General features: G+C 36.7%; 1 protein-coding gene across 3 annotated transcripts in view; it reads left to right on the top strand.

The window, feature by feature from the left end:
• Positions 1-1,369: 1,369 nt before the first annotated feature.
• Positions 1,370-24,560, top strand: part of GTDC1 (glycosyltransferase like domain containing 1) — a 347,990-nt gene continuing 324,799 nt past the window's right edge. Inside the window, exon 1 of one of the 3 annotated variants that reach the window (XM_040228395.1) lies at positions 1,370-2,002. The gene's annotated coding sequence lies outside the window, so the exon portion shown is untranslated. The remainder of the gene's footprint in view (positions 2,003-24,560) is intronic. The other 2 variants (XM_040228394.1, XM_040228396.1) reach the window with 2 other exon arrangements.

The raw sequence follows: 24,560 nt of genomic DNA, 5'->3' as shown, positions 1-24,560 counted from the left end.
GTGTATCATGAGATCCTAACTAGTCTAGTGTGGATTTTGATGTTTGGAGATAATGAAGTTGTGATTCTTTGTCTTCCTGAACAGCTCTCCTGACCTCATCTCTGAAGTGAAGAGGTCTGATTAGCTGTCCTCACAGTCCCTTCCCTGCCTCAGTTCTCAAAGTCCCTGACTAACTTTGAGAACTGGAGTGAACATCTCTGTGATGTACTAGATAGATGCAGGCTGTTTTCATATGCCTCCGTCACTTCATTTTGCTTTATATCATGTGTCACACATTGAAATGGTATTGCTGATAGATCTGTCTCCCATCATCCTTCCTCTCTGCTCCAGAATTAAGCTCCAGCAGGGCAAGCTGTGCTTGTCTTACTCACTGATGAATTCCCAGCACTGGATGGAGCCATGCTGAGAGATGCTCAGGAGGTGAAAGTCTAAATACACTACTTAAAAATTTTATTTTTTTATCTTTTAATTGGAGGATAATTGATTTACAGTGTTGTGTTGTGGCTCAAATCAACCATGAGTATACATGTATCTTGTTCCACCTCCCTCCCACCCCATAGGTCGTCACTGAGTGCCAGACTCAGCTCTCTGTGTTATAGAGCAGCTTCTCACTAGTTATCTGTTTCACACATGGTTAAACACACTATTTTTGTGTTTTTCTTTGAGAGACTATATCACATAATTGTTATTTGAAATAAGCCATCTTTAAAATAAATTTTTTAGTGACTTTCACATATTATTTATTTATTGGTCTTGCAGCCTGTGGGCTCTTAGTTCCCTGACCAGGGACCGGACCCGCACCCACTGCAGTGGAAATGCTGTCTTAACCACAGGACCACCAGGGAAGTCCCTGAAATAAGCCAGTTTTGAGTTTTTTTTTTCCTCTTCCCTTGATACATGTCTTCTCGGTGTTTGTTCATCATTGTCATTGTTTTGGTGAGACCTCAGCTCCGGATCCTGTCTTGGCTGTGGATGCTTTCCCATCTTGTTGATAGTGGATGTATGGAAGGTTCTCTGACCTGTTTGTTTGTTTGTTTGTTTTTCCTGGTGTAGGTTATTGTGACTCTGATTACTGTTTTGAACAATTCTTTTAAGAGATGTGTTTGGCTTCTCCTGTGATTTTTGTTCTAGGTAAACTGTTGGGTAGCTCCTCTTTTTTGCTTGTCATGTAGGATTCTTTTGAGATGAGTTGCTGTGTTAGTTCTGACCTTGTCAGTGTGTATATACCTAAGGATTCTGATTTTAATATAAACAGAAGATGCAAGTCAGAATATCCACCCTTGGGTGTATGGTGATATCGTTGTCTTCACTGTGCATGGCAGACAGAGAACATGGGTCCTTGTGAGTTAAGTAACAGTTTATAAACTTGATGTTATGTTCTTCCAGAAAGGAGTGTTCTTAAGGTGTTTACCCCAGATCTACAAGTGTCTGTGCACCTCCACCATTTCCCTGGGGTGAAACCCCCAAACCTGGACTGATTATCCATATGCATTCCAACCTGCCTTTGAGATTTTAGACTATACTCAGCAGAGGTTCTTGACAGTTTTTTGGATTATAGACCTTTCTGCAAATCTCATGAACTATTGACCTTCTCCCTAGAGAGAAATACATTTACATAAATCCACACATTTTGCATATCTCATTCAGGAGTACATAGACTCCTGAAGGCTGTCCATGTACCAAGGTTAAGGAGCTTTAATCTAATTACTTTTTTTTTTGTTGTTATAATTAATTTGGAAATCCTTGGAAAGACTGAAAAAAGCTCTTATTAATTAAGTCTCAGAATATTTTTATTCTTAGAGGTTCTTCTGTCTTGGGTTGTCCAAGAATCAGACTACTAGATCATTCAAGTAAACTCTTGTCCAGGTAAGGTTTCAGAATTCAGATTGGATTTAGTTTGAAGATACCAACTTTACTATGTCTTTTGTGATTTCACAGGTATCTCTGCATTAGCCAGGTTAGACAAATGTAAAGAGAGACATCACTGTATCTGGATCATCAGGTAAGCAAACGGGATTTCATTTTTATTTCTCCACCAATGAAGTCTCCTGTTAGTATGTGGTCATTTCCTATTATCTACTCTTGCCTGCAGTGTGGGTCAGTAAGATAACACATATTTCTAGGAAGAAAGAAGAATATCCTTTCTTAAGTTTTATTTTATCTCATCATTATTTCATATATTCACACTTCTATAGTAGATAAAAATCCCTTGCTCTTCTTTTTTTATGTATATACTTTGGAGAGTTGTGGACAACTCTCATATTGTTCCTTGGTTGTCAGCCAAGTTATACACATTTAATTCCTTAATCTTTCTTTGTAATTCAGTCAACTTGGCTGGTTTTTCCAGATTTCTGCCCATTTCATCTGCACCATTAATAAACAGAAAACACAGGCTATTGCCTGACTTCTATACCTTTCATTCTTTTTGCTTCCTGGTTTTGCCTCATATTCCTTGCTGAAATAAAGCCAGCCAAACAGCACTCTCTGGACCACTTTGGCAATACACGAATGCTTTGCCTATGACTATCAGTGTCCCATGTGGTAATAGCATCAGCAGTGTATCTTAGAGGAAAGGAAGGAAATGCAAAAGAGGAACAGTGAGGAGCAAAATCCTGCCCTTTTTTTTTTTGGTTATATGGCATACTTACCCTTGCCACCCAGAGCAAATCATTGTACCTGGAACCTTTGTCACAGGTTTTGTTGTCCCAAGGTATTGTGCATGGGCACTGATTTACATAAGAGAAGCGTGTATATTGTTTGAAGTTTGACCACTGTTCTCTCAGTTTCTTCTTCACATCCTCCCTCCCCTGTTGCCTTTCCCAACACTGACTGTGACTTGCTATCAGAATCTGTGGCCATGAACAAAACTGGGCAGGGGATCATTCTGTCAGAAATTAGATAGGCTCAGGTGGTAAATGCTCCATGCCTCCCTGAGTAACATCTGAGGCAAGTGCTTTAGTTCTTGCTATTTCTGTAACAGCCGTTGGTCTTCTTTTAACAGCTGATTCAGTGGAGATGTGCAGGAGGAAGGGACTCATAGACCTTTGGTGCTATTCATCAATGCTGTATTAGTTTCACAACTTCTTTCCCCCCTTGATTGGCAGTGAGAAGCATACTGCTTCTAGATGATGCTGAGCTTAGTGTAAAATATGCCAGCATGGGATCTGGGCTTGTCATAATTCATTCTTTCTTTTCATTTGGTTTGTAGGAAATGGACCTCTATCTCTACTTATCTTGTGCATTAGAGAGAAAAAGGTCATACCTCTAGGAGCTAATAGCTTATTGGTATTTTCGGTCTCCAGATTTAGGTAGTAGATTTAGTTCAAGCTTGCAGCAGCACACACTTAGCTTTCTCATTTGTGTTAGCTTTGCTTCGAGTACAGAATTGAATAGGATAGAAAAGACGGTTTTCCTGTTTGTGTCTGTGGCAACTTTGTAGATGATTTGTGGTTTAATCCTTTAAACATTTTTGATCATTTATCACCTCTTTCCCTATAAAGGCATAAAGTATTCAGATTCTAATGTCATAATCTTTTAGCCACGTTATTTAATTTTGGAGAACTCAAGGTCACAATAGCAGCTGACACAGTTGCCTCTGAAAAGTGACCTAAAATTTTTAACTTATATTCGTTCTTTTTCTTGGTCAGATTTTATGGCCTTCCTTCATACCATCAGATTTTAAATAAGATTATGTGATGATGTATCAATCATGTACTTCTTGGTCTGTGGCCTCTTAAACAGGTAAATGTATGACTTGGACCCCTTTTAAGTCTGATTTCTTAAAATGTTAATCTCTCACATGGCTTTTAAACTGTTGACAATATTGTACTCACGCTAATTTCTTCAGGCAATTGATCCATTCTTCAGCATAACTTTTGTTTCTTGGGTCTTTTCAAGACCTGTCAAAGAAAACAAAATGCTAACCTGACTTTAAAGGGGCAAAAAAATTACCCCCCTCTGTCCTATATTATTCTTTGTTCTCTATGTGCATCAAAGTGACAATCCCACACTGTCTCAATTGAGGGAGTCTAGCGCAAAAATAAAAAACAGCCTGGCACTGTTCTAGGCTGGCAGCCAAAATGTTTTGTGTAGCTTGGTTCTGGCGGTGGTTTTCATAAGGCAGAGGGTGTGCCCTCCCAGCATCACTGACGGAAGGCAAGCAGGCCTTAGTTTTTCCTCCTTATACCATTTGTTTTCCCTCTTTCTTCACTTAGAACACCATCATGAAAAAAAAGAAAAACCAACTTAAAAAAAAATAGAGACATTCTCCTCACAACTTCCATGTTTACTTAATAGCATTGTTCCTTATAGAAGGTTGTGCTCAATTTGCCTTTTCCAGCTCTTCTAGAGATTTCCTTGCAGTTCCATTTTTGCCTCACTTTTCACAAAACCCTTCTGAATATTGCTCACTTGGGTCATGTTGACATAGTATTTTTGATTGGTAGGAATCTTGTCTTGCTTCACAACTTATTATTTGAATTGAAACTCTTGAGTAATATTTGCTTATATTATATAGATTTTTATGCCAGGCTATCTCTTGTTGAGAACGAAAAACTTACTATTGTTTTCTATTTTTGTCTAAAATTCAGAGTCAGTTCATATCTTTTATAGATAGAATACTCATTTTTTGGAATGTTTGACAAATGTAGTTAGGTAAGCAAGTGAGCTTCTATTAAATACAAGGATGTGCGTTAAAATTTTTTTCTTCTGAAGTCAAAATGCAAGGTAAAATACAAGTGGTTTTAAGTTTCCAATTTTTTCTAAATTTAGTTAGTAACCTACTATTACAAGTGATGTGAGAATGTAGCATTATGATTTTTAAGTAATGATTTGAAGAGGAAACGATTTTCACTATGAGCAACCATTCAATGAAATTTTCTAGAATGTTCCTCAAAATGTAAATGTTTCTTGTTGTATTAAGCAAAACAAATGATTCACTTTCAAGTGATCTATTTTTAAAATTAGTGTTTTTTTAAAAATAATACATTCAGAATAAGAATAGTTAAATAGGCCAAATGTGTTTTCTTAGGAGGAGATTGATATTTTGATTGACCTTTATTTTTTAAAATTGTCAATGATTTCTGGCAATGAGAAAATTCCTTTGGGAGTAAAAACTTAGATAGATTTGTAAGGGTATGACAAATATGACTAAAAAAAAGGAAACAGTGGTTTGTGTTAAAATGATTAATGTGAAACATTTTTATATGTACTGGAAAATATATCTATTATGGATACATTAAGATAAACATGTGCAATCTAAAGGTTTTTTTTTTTCCCCCAGAGATTTTTTTAAAGTTTAGAACATGGTTTAAAATAATTAAAGGATTTGTAAAACAAGCCTATCAGAAGTATGCATTAAATAAACTCACCTGTTATTTTTTCTCATTCTCAAGACAGGTTCAGCAACATATTGGCTCATTACTATAACAAAACAAACAAATACTCAAATTGATTTGTACATATAATGCACATGTATTAAATGCTAGGATTCTCAAGTCCCCCCCAATGCTGTGTTTTTTTTAAATTTGTATGTAAGTGGCTTTTTCTGTAGAGTAGCTCAAGTGAATCTGGGTGAGGTGGTTGTTAAGTTATATTAATTACATATTTAGGTCAACATTTTAAGACAAAGGAACATGAAGCTTTTGAGAAGGAATGCCAGTGAAACTGTTTTTTTTCTCTTGGTCCAGTTAAGTGCATGGCTGTCTTGAGTCCTTTGTGTCAAGGTTTGATAATATTAGAATTGGAGGTTAAAGATAATACAGACAAAAACTCTTTCTTCCTGTGTGTTCACTTATGTTGAATGTTAATTTTGTATTGAATACTATTCATTGACTTTAAATACATTTTCTCCATTGGTATAATTTTTATTTGCAGTTAAGCCCTTTATCTGTTTTGTGGTAGGAATATATCTTTTGATGAATTAGAAACTGCAACATGAAAATTGTGCTATTTATTTGTTTATTCTAATTATACACAGAGGCATAATAGAAATATATCTAAGACCTATAATGTTTGAGCAGTGCTTTTGATAAATGTTACTGAGTTTTTTATTTTTGCAAGTCATAAACACTGCAGTTTTGTTTAGATCAGGCTTCATATCAAGGCTGCTGTATCTTTATGATTTGATATTATACAGTTTGCAGAAATTATGATATAGAAGCTTAGTCATTATATTTGTAGAAACATAGAAAAAGAAATGTATTAATGGATGCCAGCAAAATTGGATAAATAGCAAATTTATTATTTTAACAATAACTTTATTATAGTACATACCACATTTATAATTAGAGCCAATATTTTATTTCATTTGAATTTCAGTACAGATTTTAAACCTAACTTCTGGAAAGGGGCTGTTTGATATCAAACATTGGTAACATGTGATTTCTAAGTTTATGTGGTCAAAAATATGAATTATTTTCCTTTAAGCATATAGTACATATTTCAGTGTAAAAGTCAATAGAGAGTATTCCATGAAAGAGTTTATATTAATTCAGTTGTCTGATTCTCCCCTTAGTATTTGATACATTTTTATTCCCTCTCCCAACGTCTTATATCATCATTCTGTAAAATACTTTCACAAGTCTTTCATATGTTTTCTGTGGCATCTCACACTGCTCACTTTTTATCCATGGTACCATATGAATTCCCCATTTCAGGTTTACACTGCATATTTTAAGCTGCTGATAGTATAAGTAGATTGCAAGGTAAAGTGACATTTAGCTTTTTGAGCTAGTTGTGTCATTTTTAGCATGAGAACAGGTTTGTTCCCCTCCTCTCCCCGTTCTAAATCTTCTCATGTTTCCCATTCAAGCAATCTTGCTAACATGGAACAAAGAAATTCAGAGATTTGGCTACAGCAGCAATTGAAATGCATCAAAAAGTGGCTACTACAATACAATTTTATTAATGAATGATCTACATTGGTTCCAGCTGTGTCCATGTGATTAGGCCTTCACCAGGCAACAATGGGTATTTCCCTATTGCTTTTATTTGATTTCCAAGAATGTGTCATCTGTTACATCAGCTCCTGCCAATATACCCCCTGTAAAAGTGTTTTTTTTTCTTCCAAATTTCTGAAGCATAAGTTGAATACTCACACATATCCCTGCCGAAATATTGTTTCTAGTGAATAGTCGCCTAGGTTTATATGCCTGGTGTTGCATACCAAAATTTCAGAATATAAATTAAATGTTTATTAAGTTTATCAGTAAATTTTCAGAAGTGTGGTTGCCTGGTAATGCTAAAGATAGACTATTTTTGCTTTTACATTTCCATCTTAATATTTTATTACAGTGGTATAATGTGTTATAGAGGTGGACAAGCTTGCAGATTGAAATGGGGATCGTCCAGATTGTTCCCTTCCCTGGACCATATGGTATAGTTCTAAAAGCCTTTTGTACGCTGTCTGTTCAGCTTATTGTAAACTCAATCTTTAGTGCACCTAAAAAGATAACCAAATAAAAATGGGCCTGAGAAAAAGGACTTCCTATCGTGTAAGGGCCCTAGAAATATTTGTTTTAAAGGAGATAACTGCTGATGGAATTGAAGCTGAGATGACATAAACAAAGGAGACTTATTCTTTGAATTTTCTTTTGAGGTCATAGGGATTGTGGTAGATTGTCTTTGAGTGTTGATTTTAAAACCAAGGCATTTGTGTTATCTATGCTTATTATCCTTATTTCTCCCATTCTTGCTGTCTCATGAGAATGTGGTTTTTAAAATCTTTTTTACAGAGGAAGTCTCTACTTATGAACAATGCCAAGTGATATATAAGCCCCAGGTTTTATGAATTATAGGTGTTTTCTTGGACTGATTTCACTGGGGATTTAGGGCTAGATTTTAGCCATTACCCATACTCACGGATAGTTGTAAAATTTCTAATTCTGTTTCCTTTTCCTCTGGCCCCTTTACCTATTATGATTCCATAATTCTATTTTAGGAAAATAGGGTAAGAAGTTGGTTATTCCATATGCTAAGACTTTTTCAAAGCTGGGAGTGTGAGTGATTTCTCCTGACTCTCCTCCCGTTCCCGTCAGAATAAGCTACTGTTAGAGAAGAGCATTAGACATTACCCATTGCTTCTTGGCACAAGAGATTTGAAGCTGAAATTCTCCCAAATGAGAGAGGAAAAAAAAAAAAAGAGAGCCTGTGAAGAACACGATTCTTTTACTCTGTCATTACCCTGAGCCACTGAAAGGGTAACTGAGGGGAACTCAAGTGTTATTGGAATGTATACTTTTCCTCTGAATGGCCACAGTGAAATATATTTGAACACAAAAGGCAGAAAAAAGTATATGTGGCATATGGAGTTGATGGTGGTTGAAATTAATGAATCTTTTAGCAGTGTACAATTGAAACTATCCCAAGAACAGTACACACTTACAATATGTCCAGTTGAAACTTACATAGGGAGAGATTACTATCTTAGGGCAGCTACTAGAGACAGATGGGGTCGCTAAGAATCGGATATGACTGAGCGACTTCACTTTCACTTTTCACTTTCATGCATTGGAGAAGGAAATGGTAACCCACTCCACTGTTCTTGCCTGCAGAATCCCAGGGACAGGGGAGCCTGGTGGGCTACCGTCTATGGGGTCACACAGAGTCGGACACGACTGAAGTGACTTGGCAGCAGCAGCAGAGATAGATGGGATAGTGCAGTGATATAATAATTCTAGTGATCAATCAGTTGGATGAACAATACTTGTTGATAACATGCTTTTCTGTTTTTGGCTTTGCCACACAGTATATGGAATCTTAGTTCCCTGCTCAGGGATTGAACCTGTGCTCTCTACATTGGAAGCATGAAATGTTAACCACTGGACTGCCAGGAAAGTCTCTATATTTTTCAAGTTAAAAATTTTCAAAAAACAGACAGTGCTTTCAAGTTGGGGGAATCTTTCCTATTTTAAAAATTCTGTTAATCTTGGGGTCTTAATTCATTATGAGGATACTTTTTAAAGATGCTCACAAAATTGAAAAACATAGTTTATATTTTCAAATAAGCTAGGTTCCTCTTGTTTTCTCTCTCCATTCTCATTTCTTGCCCCCTTTTTCAGCTGTTTATTTGTGTATTTTACATATATGAGTGATCTATATCATACTGTAAGAAATGTTATTTTATAGGTTTGGGGGATTGAAAGTTTTGGTTAGGAAAAGAAATAAAAAATCTTGTAATGACTATGCAACAAATGAATATCCATGGAAGAGTTAGAACATATTTATTTAATCTAGGTTATAGAAGATTGTAGTAAAACTGTACACATGCAAATTCAAAATTGTTTTTATTTCTTCTAGCTCGAAAGGACTAGATCACAGCCTCTGGCTCAAGCAAGAAGGAGTCGTAGATAGTCCCAACTTAAACATCTCTGAGTTGTGGCTTCCTTTTAATGGTAAAAATGCCTCTGGCTCCAAGTAGCAGAAAATCTTACTGACTGTGACTTAAATGAGTAAGGATTTTATTTGTCTCCTGTTATAAGAAGTCTGGAGGCAGTTAGTTCACAGGTAACTGATGCCATCAGGGGTCCAGGTAACATCATCCTGTTCTAACATCCTTGGTGCAAAATGCTTGCTTCTTATTCCACAGATGACATTTGTACCTACAGAAATTGTGTTTACTTTGAAGCAGGAAGAAAAGTAAAGGGAGCCCAGAAACCAAGTTTTCATGGAGAGCTTTCTCTTTTTCTTCAGAAATAGATGCTTGTTCATGGGGACTTCTGCCTGCATCTCAGGGATAAAACGTGTGTCGCATAACTACCTCTTAGTTCAATTCAGTTGCTCAGTTGTGTCCTATTCTTTGCGACCCCATGGACTGCAGCACGCCAGGCTTCCCTGTCCATCACCAACTCCTGGAGCTTAACCACCTCTGGATGAGATAAAAAGTATTTTAGGAGGCACAGATGAACAGAACGGACTTGTGGCTACAGTGGAGGAAGGAGAGGATGGGACAAATTGAGAGAGTAGCATTGACATATCTACATTACCATGTGTAAAACAGCTAGCTAGTGGGAAGTTGTTGTATAGCATAGGGAGCTCGGCCTGGTGCTCTGTGAAGACCTAGAGGGGTGGGGTGTAGGGGTGGTTGGGAGGGAGGCTTAAGAGGGAGGGGATATACTTACGGCTGATTCACGTTGTTATATGGCAGAAACAAACACAAATTGTAAAGCAATTATCTTGTAATTGCCTGTGTGTTCAGTTGCTGAGTCATGTCTGACTCTGCGACCTCATGGACTATAGCCTGTCAGGCTCCTCTGTCCATGGGATTATCCAGGCAAGAATATTGCAGTGGGTGCCATTTCTTCTTCCAGGGGATCTTCCCAACCCAAGGATCGAACCAGTGTTTCCTGCTTCTCCTGCGTTGGGAGTCAGATTCTTTACCACTGAGCCACCTGGAAAATCAACCTATCTTTAATTAAAACCAAATTTAAAAAAAATTAAAAGGAGAGGATCACATAAATTCCTACCATGCATGGAGTTCAGGAGGCCACTAGGTGCCTTTATAGAAATACAGTGAAGTTCTTTGTTTAACCCCTTCATGGATCACAGCCTTGTGGCAAAGGGGCTTGTGTAACTCAGGAAGCTATGAGCCATGCCATGCAAGGTACCCAAGATGGATGGGTCTTAGTGAAGAGTTCTGACAAAATGTGGTCCACTGGATGAGGAAATGGCAACCCACTCCAGTGTTCTTACGTGAGAACACCATGGACAATATGAACAGGCAAAAAGATATGACACCAGAAGATGAACCCCACCTCCCACCCCACCCCTCCAGATTGGAAGGTGTCCAGTATGCTACTGGGGAAGAGTTGAGGGCAGTTAGTAATAGCTCCAGAAAGAATGCAGTGACTGGGCCAAAGCAGAAATGAAGCACAGTTGTAGATGTGTCTGGTGGTGAAAGTAAAGTCCAGCTATTTAAAGAACAATATTGCATGGGAACCTGCAATGTTAGGTCCATGAATCAAGGTAAATTGGAGATGGTCAAGTAGGAGATGGCAAGAGTGAACATCTACATCTTAGGAATCAGTGAACTAAAATGGACTGAAACGGGCGAATTTAATTCAGATGCCTACTACTGTGGGCAAGAATTTTAAAAAGATATTTTAGCTTTTGAGCCCTTATTTTGGAGGAAGGCAAGGAGAGGGAGAATTGGAATGAGTGTAGGATGACCCATCCTAAAGTTATCTGACATACTTCCTTATTTCTTTTGTATAGTTAGTTGCTTGGACCTTTGAATTTTCTGAGTACTTGGTGTAGAAAGCAATTTAAGGTTTGTTTCCTTTTGACATTCAGTACAGTGCGTTTTGATATTGTGATGTTATGTTTCTGTGACTGAGAGCAGGAACTCTAATTAGGTCATCTTGGTGTCCCTACCCCTAGCATAGTACCTAGATAGACCCTCAATTAAACACTTGTTGAATGAATGAATTTTAAGAAATATATTACATTTGTTAATATTGGTATATATCATTTATACATGTAAAGGGCATAGTCATTTTTTAATTTGTGAGGGATTGTGGACTAAATTTTATACAGTTGTTCCTTATGGCTAAGGGGACATCAATGTAAAGATGTCAAAGTTGTTTTGAATAGAAGATACTTAGTTACAAGGCTTATAGAAAAACCCTCAGAATAACTTAGTACCAGTACTTTCATTGGATCGAGTTATTCCATGGGTAAATAAAAAGATATAATATCTTTTTAACTCCATGCATGGATTATTGTTTAAACAAGGATATGTTCAGTTTTTGAAGAAATAAGCAATTTGAGTTTATTAAAAAGGAAAATAAGTAATTTGATAATTTACGTTATTGATGTTGGTTTATAGAAAGGAGTTATTAGATCCTTGGAGGCCTTGTGGCTAAGAGCCCACTAAATCAGATTTTATACTAGATGGCATTTTGGATATATTCTTTCTTTTAATTCTTAAGAATGATAGTGTCATATTTTTCCAGTACACATGCAAATGGTTACATACAGTAGTAAAACATGTCTAAAAGAAACCCTACGAAGTCATCTTTATATCTGCTTGCTTTGCTCTAAACTATCTTAGAAGAAAGCAGGCTACCTTTTTTTTCCCCCCAAGATCTACAGAAGAAATAGCTCAGAGTATATCTTGGTAGCATGAATCAGTGCCTCAGAATTCTTCCTCTGTCTAACCCAAATCCTTTTTGTTGTACTTTCTGTTTCTTTTACTTTGACCTCAGAGGACAAAGCAAACAACTATCCACTTATCTCCCACACAACATCCCCTAGATAGCACTGTTTTAATAAATTCCTCCCTCTTTATTCACGATGGCAGGGTTGTTGTTACCTTAATTATTAAAACAACCTGTGCATGGATAGAACTTATCTCAGGGTAGGGAATGGATTCAAGTATCTGGAACTCAAATTTTCTATCTGAGCAGTTTATAGTCACTGAAAAGAAAGGAAGCCCGTTTAACATTCAGAAGCAGTCCTGGGAGAGAATGCCTACATAATCACAATTTAGGCAAGATCATTTTCTAGATTTGGATTTGAAATTTGGGTATCCATAGTCTTTAGGTCCTTCAGATGCTGTTTTGGTCATACTGCAGGAAGTAATAATTTATAGGCTAACACTTTGAACTTAAAAATACTCCTTGTACACCCATGGCTGATTCATGTGAATGTATGGCAAAAACCACCACAATATTGTAAAGTAATTAGCCTCCAATTAAAATAAATACTCCTTGTAAAAGTTCAGCCCTTTCTCAATATTTTCACCTTCATATTCTCAGCAATTAATAGAGTTTCTGGGTTAAAGTAGGCGCTTAGTAAGTACTTGTTAAATGAATTGTTTGAGTATTCCTTGGTAATGCTTCCTAATATAGGTCACTTTACACTTTTCATTTCTCCATTCTTCTTTAATTTTATGCTGCCCAGTAACCACTTATGGTTTATTTTTTGTTGTCTTTATGTTCTCATTCGATGATATTTACAATGATTTAGAGCTTATTTGAATAACTGGACAACTCACTTTATGATGCTGCTGTAATTTTCAATTCAGGAATACCTCTTTTTTCCCCTTCACCTTTTGTGAAGGCTTCTTATAGTCTTTTGATGAGAATTTGAAACACATTTATTGAAATGTCTTATGTGCAAACTACTTTGCTGGGATTTGCATAGATATAAACATGGATTGTACACAAACTGTTGCCACAGAAACAAAATCTGGTTGGGAAGACACACACATACATACTATAGTGTGAGTAAGTTTGTCGTAACTGCTGTTATTAGGGTGCACGTGAAGTTGGTGTTACTACAAAGGAAGGAGTAATTACTTCTGATAGGATGAATTTGCTCAGGTACTCAGTTGTGTCCATCACTTTGTGACCCTATGGATTTTTTTGTAGCCTTCCAGGGTCTTCTGTCCCTGGGATTTTCCCAGCAAGAATATGGGTAAGCAATTAACTTAAACCTTCATGGATGAGATGGGGTTTCAATGGAGTCTTGAGCTATATTTATGTAGGAATTTGACAGGTACTGAAGGTGAAAGGATTCCCCAAGGAAGAAACAGCACTAGTTGTGCATGATGGTGGGAATGTATATGGAATGTTTGAAAAATGGCAAGGGATAAGGAACAGTGTCTGTGACAGTGATAGGAACTGAGGCTAGAAAGGAACTCAGTGGTAAAGAATCCGCCTGGCAACGTAGAAGACACAGGAGATGCGGCTTGGATCCCTAGGTCGGGAAGATCCTCTAGAGTAGGAAATGGCAACTCACTCCAGGATTCTTGCCTGGAAAATTCTATGGACAGAGGAGCCTGGTGGGCTACAGTCCGTGAGGTTACAGAGAGTAGGATATGACTTAGTGACTGAGCGCGCATGCACGCACACACTTGTTTCTTGTTAAGTATTTTCTTCCTCAGGTAGAAACAGTCATTGGTTTTTGAGTAGACGATGGACGCTAAAATACCCGTAGGTTTCAGAGGAAGAAGGAAGAAGACAGGTTAAATGTAGCTGAGTTTGAAAATGATGAACAAGGCTAAGGGCAGAAGGTATTGGGAGGGGAGGGCCTGATACCAGAGGCCTGGGATGAGTCACCTAAAAGTCCTACAGGTTGTTGATTTGTTCAGAGTTGTTCAGCATTGTCCTGGCTCCCAATGTGGCTACTTTCCAATTTTGAGCCTTCTTTCCACTTATGTCATTTTGGAAGACTGTGAAACAGTCTTCCTTGTATCTGGGAAACTAAGTATTTTAGTCTGAATTCTTGAAGAAAGCAAAAAGAGAAAAGAGTTGAACAGTTGCTGAATGAACCAAGAGTATCTACACATTTCTTCAGCTCTTCTTTGTTACTGGGATCTTGACCCACTGTACTTTGTGACCCCTTGGTTCATCTTCTTGAAGTAGTACTTGGTATTGGTCCCTCTTTGAGACCCAGTTCAAATGGTTTATAACATTTTTCAGTCTGTATTGTAATTAATATTTGGGTCATTTTAATATCACCAAACACTTAGCATAATTTTTAGAATGTTATCGTTCAGTAAATGCTTATTGTTGTCACACAGACCTTCCTGCTGTCTTCACATGGTGAGTATATTCCATCTCAGGCTCTAACTCTGCCTGCTGCTTGGAAGGCTTACCATCCACATCTTCAGAGCCCCTTCCCTCTCTTCTTCTGGTTTCTGTTTAGATGTCATCTCACTGTCAATGAAATGTCCTCTGACAGCTCCATATAAAGTCCTACCCTTCCCCAGCCCCTGTCCTCAGCACCTTATTCTCTATTACCTTGTGTAATTTTTCTTTATAGTACTTGCTACCATCTGATTTACATTTACTTCATGATTGTCTTTTTATTCCAATTAAAAAGAAACTTCTTACAATAACACGAACATTTGTTTTGTTGCCCAGTTTATCCCCAGATACTCAGAACAGCAATGGGCATGTGGTAGGCACAATGGATATTTGCTGAATGAATGGTAAAAAAGCAAACAAACAAAACTAGACTGTAAAGGAAAATAAACATTCATCTGAAGGTTTGTTTATTGGTTTGTGCAAGCAGTGATTTTGTTACAAATTTTATGATATCAAATCATTAACATTGCTCTCAGAAAAATAAAAGCAGATTCTATTTTCTATAGGTTGTGCCTGTGAAATCTAATTATGGATTAGTATTTGTTTTAAAAATATTTGAATGCCAAGCATATCCAGTTAGAAAACACTTTTATTATCCATGCCAGCTTAATTTTTAAGGCAGTGAAATGGAAGACTGTCATTTCAGCAAGTAACTTATTTTCATTTGTGAAAATGGAATATTTTGAATATTCTAATTGATTTTTAAGGATAGATTTACAAGAAAATAATCCTTGTGTCTGTACCTTGTACATTTGCCTTTAAAAGAGGAGGAAACTAGAAATAATCCTGGAAATTATTTGGTCAGAAAGGTGTGAGCTTGTGTTTGACTTTGGATAACTGTCTGGAAGAAAATCACTTAGTCCCAAAGTGAAAGGTCAACCTTGGGATACCAAAAACTTTAAAAAGATCTGATTTTAAAAAAAAATTCATATGTATATTTAAAGTTTGCAAAGCGATTTCGACTTTTTATCGTGAGCTCAGGCTTCTCTTTTACTGTATTTTCCTGTAAGTTCACTTGGGCATTTTTCCAGAAATCTGAAGTTTGTAATTTGGCAGTAAAAAAGTTGGGTATCAAATCAATATTATTATATGGCTTTCAGTGTCCTAAGAATTCCCTTCTGGAAACCCATAAAACTCATTTTTTCTCACCATAAACTTTATCTGTCACTTTTCTATAAGGTCAGAGTATTAATGTTGGAGGTGATCTGCTCTGGGACAGAGAGTCAACAAAGTGGTAATAAAGTTAAAAGATGCCACATGGCACTTTCCTGGGATTAAGATTTATTTTTCATATAAAGTTCATGCTCATTTTAAAATATGAAAATTATATATTGATAAGTATTTCCTTAGTATCTGAAGGAAAAGGCACTAAGTATTTCCTTAGTGTCTCTCTCAAAATAGATGGAATGATAAACTTGCCTCCAATTTTTCATTTAGATGTTTCATATGTTGATTAGTATTTTTATCTCTTCTGGAGACTAATTTTTAATTACTTATATTCTTTTAGTGGTAGATTGTTTTCTTTCTAGATTTGGAGGTTAAGTTTTTCAGTATGGTCTTGTGCTGTGCTTACTCAAGTCCAACTCTTTGTGACCTCAAGGACTGGAGCCTACTAGTCTCCTCTGTCCATGAGAATTCTCCAGGCAAGAATATTGGAGTAGGTTGCCATACCCTCTTCAGGGCATCTTTCCAAACCAGGGATCAAACCCAGGTCTTCTGAATTGTAGGCAGATTCTTTATCAGCTGAGCTACAAGGGAGGCCTAAAGTGTTTCAGTATAGATGATTTCAAAAGTTAAATACTATGAAATGGTTATATTGGAAAACAATTCCAGGAATAATACAGTTATTTTTTCTTACTTGAAAATGAAACATGGCATTTCAATTGTAAAAAGTACTAGAACTTGGAAGCTTTATTTATAAAATATTTATTTATTAAGTCTAAGTTCACTGCAGATGGTGACTGTAGCCATGAAATTAAAACACGCTTATTCCTTGGAAGAAAAGTTATGACCAACCTAGATAGCATATTCAAAAGCAGAGACATTACTTTGCCAACAAAGGTCCGTCTAGTCAAGGCTATGGTTTTTCCAGTGGTCATGTATGGATGTGAGAGTTGGACTGTGAAGAAAGCTGAGCACAGAAGAATTGATGCTTTTGAACTCTGGTGTTGGAGAAGACTCCTGAGAGTCCCTTGGACTGCAAGGAGATCCAACCAGTCCATTCTGAAGGAGATCAGCCCTGGGATTTCTTTGGAGGGAATGATGCTGAAGCTGAAACTCCAGTACTTTGGCCACCTCATGTGAAGAGTTGACTCATTGGAAAAGACTCTGATGCTGGGAGGGATTGGGGGCAGGAGGAGAAGGGGATGACTGAGGATGAGATGGCTGGATAGCATCACTGAATCGATGGACAGTCTGAGTGAACTCTGGGAGTTGGTGATAGACAGGGAGGCCTGGCGTGCTGGATTCATGGAGTCACAAAGAGTCAGACACGACTGAGTGACTGAACTGAACTGAACTGAAGTTGCCATTGAGTTCAATTCAGTTGCTCAGTCATGTCCGACTCTGCGATCCCATGGACTGCAGCACGCCAGGCCTCCTTGTCCATCACCAACTGTCACAGTTTACTCAAACTCATGTCCTTTGAGTCAGTGATCCCACCTAACCATCTCTTCTTCTGTCATTCCCTTCTCCTCCCGCCTTCAATCTTTCCCAGCATCAGGGTCTTTTCCAGTGAGTCAGTTCTTCATATGAGGTGGCCAAAATATTGGAGTTTCAGCTTCACCATCAGTCCTTCCAATGAGTATTCAGGACTGATTTCCTTTAGAATGGACTGGCTGGATCTCCTTGCAGTCCAAGGGACACTCAAGAGTCTTCTCGAACACCACACTTCAAAAGCATCAGTTCTTCGGCGCTCAGCTTTCTTCACAGTCCAACTCTCACATCCATACATGACTACTGGAAAAACCATAGCCTTGAGTCGATGGACCTTTGTTGGCAAGGTAATGTCTCTGTTTTTAATATACTGTCTAGGTTGGTCATAACTTTTCTTCCAAGGAGTAAGTGTCTTTTAATTTCATGGCTGCAGTTACCATCTGCAGTGATTTTGGAGCCCAAGAAAATAAAGTCTGTCACTGTTTCCACTGTTTCCCCATCTATTTGCCAAGAAGTGATGGGACCAGATGCCATGATCTTAGTTTTCTGAATGTTGAGTTTTAAGCCAGCTTTTTCACTGTCCTCTTTCACTTTCATCAAGAGGCTCTTTAGCTCTTCTTCACTTTCTGCCATAAGGGTGGTGTCATCTGCATGTATGAGGTTATTGATATTTCTCCCGGCAATCTTGATTCCAGCTTGTGCTTCATCCAATCCAGGATTTCTCATGATGTACTCTGCATATAAGTTAAATAGCAGGGTGACAGTGTACAGCCTTGACATATTCCTTTGCCTATTTGGAACCGGTCTGTCATCCCATGTCCAGTTCTAACTGTTGCTTCCTGACCTGCATACAGATTTCTCAAGAGACAGGCCATTGAATTAATGTTTATTTATTTATTTATGTTTAAAATAAGTTTTATTGAGATATAATTCACATGTCATAAAATTCAACTGTATCAAGTTTTCAATCAAATTAATATTTATTGAGTATCCATTCTCCTATTGCCTGTATCTAAATATAGGAAATATCTGAGTGGTTATGAGAGGAGACAGTCTTTTAAGATAGTGTCTCTTCTAGTTGGATAGCCAATCAGTCTTTTTCTTTTTTTAAACATGTGTAACACATATGGATGATTATGCAGTACATTTTTTTCTGCTTTCTTAGTATAGACACTTTGGAAATTGTGTGAAACTAGAAGTTCTTTTCAACTTTACTCACCTTAATTGAATATTTCCTCTCATTGCAAGACCCATACCTAATTATTTAAGGCTCAAATTAATTTTGACATTTTGCTTGAACTTGATTTAAAACTTTGAGTTCATGCTATACCTACCCCTATTCCTATTCAAAACCAGAAGTACCAAAATAGTATTTTAGTTCCTCACACACTATCAAAATATACCTCTAGTTTTCCTATATATAGTACATAAAGATCTTGATCTGTTTACAATATTTAATAATTCAAGTACATTTTAAATTAATTATTGTATTTCAAGCATTAGACAAGCAATATTTGCAAAATCAAATTATAATGTTTGTAACTAACCCTAAATCCATTAGTTTAACCATTGACGATAGTTTTTAATAAGTTTCTTTATAGAAAAAGTAGTTAAGATAATTTGAAGACCACTTGCAATCTCCTGGAGGGAGGTAAGTCTTCAGAAATTGGTAAGAAGTATGTCATTTCAAACAATTTGGCCTCCTTCCCTCAAGTTAAGAAAAATTTATAGTTTCTTTTAATTGCAAGTTGAAACAAATTCAATGAGGATAACTTGAAGAATAAAATGAAGCACAAAGAGAAAAACAAAATCACTCATAATTCTACCATAAATGATTATTTATGCCTACATGTATGCACGTATCCATCTTCATGCTCATCTACGTCATTTCATCATATATTTTTGTATTCATTTCATGCAGTCATACAATAGTTGAGACATTTTCCCATGCCAATAAGCATTTTTTTTTTTTTTTTTATATCACACCACAGAGCATAATCTTAATTCCCTGACCAGGGATTGAACCTGCGCACCTGTGATGGAAGTGTGGGGTCTTAACCACTGGACTGCCAAGAATTTGCAGTAAACAGTTTTTGTTATGATTTTTGATCATTAATCATTTGATCATCAGAGATCCCCCCCCCTCTTTTTTTTGATATTTTGATTGCTTTCAGTTTGGGGCACAGACTTTAATTAAAAGATTCTTGACAAGTTGCAGAGTTAATTCTTATAAGAAGTTTTGAATTAAAAGATATGCATGGTTTTAAAGTCTTTTGTGTTATGTTCTAATGTGAAAGGACATTTTAATCCTTCCAAGCAAATTTAGCATTATGCATTAGTAGAGTAGGCACCAGCCTTCAGTACTTGAGAAGTGCCCTTTTACTTCACAAACTATCCTGATCTACCGTTGACCCTTGAACAACTCAAATTTGACCTGCGTGGGTCTGCATATACTGAGATATTTTTCAGTAGTAGATACTACAGTCCTCTGGGTCTGTGGTTGGTTGAATTTACACATTGAGAGGAACCTACTATGAATGATACATGGATTAACTCCCTCTTCCTCTCGTTGTTCACGGGTTAACTGTACTTTGCAGATGGCTGAAATTTCATCATCACCTGTGGCTCCTTTGTCATATACAGGTCCTCCTGGGAGAGGTAACACATTGTGCCCCGCAGACATTTACTCTAAACAATTTGAAGGAATTTATCTGATATTTTAAATTTAGTTCTTGCAAGTAAAGTTTAGAAACAAAGCAGGAAAAGGAACATTGAACAAGAGGGATAATAAGCAGAAACAAGGTATTCTTTATGTCATTCGGTTCTACTAAGATCAATTGAAGAACTGTTATATGAAATACATAATATTATATACCTAGTTTTAGGAGTTTAAGTTATAATCTCTCTCTACAGTGATTCAGGCTGTTTGTTGACTTTGAATGCTAATTAATCTAGTAGAGAGATTTATAGTCCCAGATAAGGTAGGCATATATGCTGGATAGGGAGCAAGGGAGAATTAATTAACTCTCAGGCTACCTTACTCTATTTGAATGCACTATTTACAAACCATTAAATTACTTAAGAGATGGTGAGGTTTCAGAATATGGCTTTGAGTAGTTTGCAAAGAATACTGTGTACTGTAAGGTCTGCCTCATTAGACAAAATATTTGTATCATTGGAATGTCTCCTTGAAAAACCATTTGATAAAGAGATAATAGTGACAAACAAGGCCAGTAGATAGATAAAAGTCATAGTGGTTGTTCCAATCAGGGAACTTGGAGCTATTGCTTCTTATCTTCTTTGGTGGAAACTTTTGTGTCAGATGATATGGGCCAGCCTGTGCAAAACTATGGAGAATAGCAGACCTTCTAGAAATTATCCATCCTTGTCTGCATAATGCCTTTACTTTACTCAACAGACTCATTCCTAAATACCTTCATGATATTGAAATCCCAGTCTATTATTATCAGACTGACTCTTTTTCTTATAATAGTGAGTAGCTAATGATATGCCCCTTGTAATATTTAAAAATAGTGATACAGCCACATCTATTAGCCCCAGATTTACTCGGCCCTGGTCTAAACTGGGTTTCTGGACTTTTAAAAATTTATCAGTAACAATCTCTAAACTCTATCTAGAGATGACTTCATAAGTCACCAATAAATGTCTTAGACTGTTGGCAAATCAGAAGCTGCTTTAAAAATATATGACAACTAGAAAAATACCTGCTGCAATAAACAAATAGAAGAAAATGCACTTTTAACTAAGGCTATTTCTAATAAATTTCTGTGTTCATGTGGAACTTTGGAGATGAGAGAAGTGTTACTAAATGTTTTAATTGATACATCTTTATGATTTTGTTGATTTGGATTTTAAAGGACAGATTCTAATCTTGCCTTTCCCTCATATTTCCTAATACCATTTTAAAAAAACATGTTACTGCAGGGTACTTTCATTGATACAAAATGAATATTAAAATATTAAAGGTATCCTCTATGGAAATTTCTCTTTTGTCTCTGAACTGTTTGCCTGTTAATTCTTTTGCCCCTGGATTTTTTATTTCTTTTAAGTTGATTTCCCTCACTGATAAACAGATTGGATTGTGAGATTATGTCCTTTTTATTTTTCAGTGGAAGTGAGTAAATCCAGAACATTATGCTTGGTGACATTTATTTCAACTCATCAGGGGAATGCCACCCATGTTTGCTTGGGTTGTAGTACTTCAAGTAGGACATTGAGAATGTATTTGTATTAGAGTAACCTTGCTGTTTCAGTTTCAGAATTAACTGAAAATGTGATATGTGCCTCCTACTAGGAGAGGGAATGTCTCAACAATTTTTGGCTTAGTTAATACAGAGTGAATTCTTAGAAAATGTTAGAGTGAGACACACTAGCACTGGTGTAGTTAAGAACCAGTCATTTTATTTTAAATTTCTATGGTGTGTATATTTATAATTACCTTGCACAAACCAGGTCTGAGTTAAAATTTGGCATAGAAGTCAATTAGGGTAGCAAGATAATGACTCTGTCTAATAAAAAATGTCTAATGGTTAACCAGTTGAATCTTTCAGGTTCAATCTTTCAGGATTGAAAGATTAATCTTTCAGGTTAACCTGAATCTTTCAGGGCTTGACTGTCTTTGGGTTAAATATTCTTATGGAGTCCAGTCAGGTCAGAGAAGGTAGAGTTACCCATGATGTGAAACATGACTTCTAAACACTTCACCAGGACTATTGGCCGAACTGTTTTCCTTAGAATGTGTATCATTTTGAATATGCTAAAATGCTGCCTCATATTTAGATGATGATAGAATGTGTGCATTAAGTTATGTTTGTGAGAGTAAATAGTGATTAGTGGTAGTAAAGGGTGAGTATTTGCAACCTTGAATGAATTAGGAGGAAATTATCAATCCCATTTTTACAGGGTTTTATGGTTTATTGACTCAACCACATTTGTTGAACAACTTCTACTTGCTACTTGCTGAGTGTCTAGTGGTAAGCAGGTAGACCTGTTCAGTATCCTCATGGAGCTTAATATCCAGGGGAGGAAATGGGTCTATAATCACTCACGTAAATATGGTCTACAGGGCATAAGCACTGAGAAGTACTACAGGTTGTTGTATCAAGGGCACTTGGACTTTGTTTAATGGTGACTGTAGCAAACTATAAAATAGTTTCCTACGTAGCCCTATGCCTGACCTCTCCCCTCCCCTTCACACTCCATTCTTGTTAACATGAAACTTGGATATTGTCCTTCATCCATCTTGTTATCCTATCAAAAAGTTGCCAGTCTAGAGCTGATGGGTGATGGATAAAGGTTGTGAGGTAAAGGGAGCGGATTGATTATGCTGGACTCAGGAAGAAATCACAGAAGTTTGAGATTTGTGATCCTAACTATTTGATGTTCAGTTCTTTGTGACTCATATCAGCAATGTCCTAGATTTACAGACTAATGGGAGTTATCATTAAATATGTTTGTTGTTGTTTAGTCACTAAGTCGTGTCTGACTCTTACAGCCCCATGACTATAGCCTACCAGGCTCCTCATGGGATTTTCCCAGGCAAGAATACTGGAGTGAGTTGCCATTTCCTCCTCCAGAAGATCTTTGTGACCTAAGGATCAAACCTGTGTCTCCTGCAATTGGCAGGCAGATTCTTTACTGAGCCCCTGAGAGAGCCCCAATATTAACCATAGTATACAATAAATGCATTTATCATCATATAGTGACATTTACATCCCATGAACATACACATTTATGCTGCAGTATATTACTTACATAATAATAATACATTGTTATTTAATGCAAAAACGACCAAGATTAGGAAATGGAGGCATCTTTTACTTAGGTCATATCATATGCTTGGAGTGAAGCACCATAGGAAAATATGTGAATATGGGGTTAGAAGCTCTGAGTTTAAACCCTTGCTCTATCATATTAAAAAATTTTTTTTGTAATTAAACATTAAATTTTTTAATTTTTAAATTCTATTTTATTATTTTTTTATTGGACTATGGTTGCTTTACAATGTTATGTTATTGTGTGCTGTAGAGCAAAGTGATTCAGCTATATATATACATGTATCCCCTCTTTTTTGGATTTCCTTCCCATTTAGGTCACCACAGAGCACTGAGTAGAGGTCCTTGTGCTCTATAGTAGGTTCTCATTAGTTATCTGTGTTATAGATAGTAGTGTACCACAGAGCACTGAGTAGAGGTCCTTGTGCTCTATAGTAGGTTCTCATTAGTTATCTGTGTTATAGATAGTAGTGTATATATGTCAATCCCAGTATTCTAATCCATCCTACTCCCGCTTCCTCCCTTAGTGTCCATATGTTTTTCTCTACACCTCTGTTTCTATTTCTGCCTTCTGAATAAGTTTATCTGTACCATTTTCCTGGATTCCACATGTATGTGATATTTGTTTTTTCTGTCACTTATTCTTTGATTTGAATAGTCTCTATTTCTTCTTCTGTAAAAGAGAAGTGGTAGAACAGTGGCACCAGCCTTCCTTCCACCTATGATTTTGCAATTCACCGTGGCTTCTGCACACAGGTATCCATATCTGAATGGGTCATGTAGCCCCATTTTCTCCCACTGAGCTGATTTGCAGCCTGTTTCAGGAAGGTGGAAGGCTTGGAGAATTGCCATCTTGAGAAAGCAAATGCATTATTCATCTTGTCAAACTTTTATAAAATGCATAATTGTTGGCAGAAAGTATTTTAAAATGCCTTTTTTCTTCCCCATTAAATAAAAGCCTAATTACTAAATGTGGAATGGGATCTCCAGATTGATGATGAGGGAATTGGTTTCTCATCCTACTTCCATGTCTAGTATTAAACTAGGATGACAAGAGATCAAACAGAATAAAAAACTTTAGGTGATTTTCAAAATTCATGGATCTCACAGATATTCTCTTAGGCCTTGAAACTTGCTTTGGCCTAGAATTCAGTTGCTTATGGTACTTCTCCCTCTTCTTTAATCACAATTACTTCTATTGTATTAGTAGGTTAGGATAAACACATATCTACATGAAAATAATTTATTCATTTCAGTAAATTCTGATTTCTGTGAACAGTAAGAAAAAAGAATAAATATAAAATGTGTTCAGATGTACTAGCTATTTGATTTAGTCTAGGCTTCAGGAATAATGGAAATCATTAGTAACAGGTATGGTGCTGCTTCCTGACGCTGATTTGCTCAGGACTGGTGTTAAGGTGAAAGCAGTGTTACTTCTTTAAAGGCAGAATCAACTTCCCATTTCCTCCTAATCTTCAGTTCAGTTTTACAAAAAGCTTAGTGACATTCACTACGTAGC

This window comes from Oryx dammah, unplaced genomic scaffold (assembly GCF_014754425.2).
Source record: "Oryx dammah isolate SB20612 unplaced genomic scaffold, SCBI_Odam_1.1 HiC_scaffold_27, whole genome shotgun sequence".
NCBI classification, from domain to species: domain Eukaryota; kingdom Metazoa; phylum Chordata; class Mammalia; order Artiodactyla; family Bovidae; genus Oryx; species Oryx dammah.
Note: the sequence above shows the minus strand (reverse complement) of the source record. Positions and strands in the feature narration are given on the sequence as shown.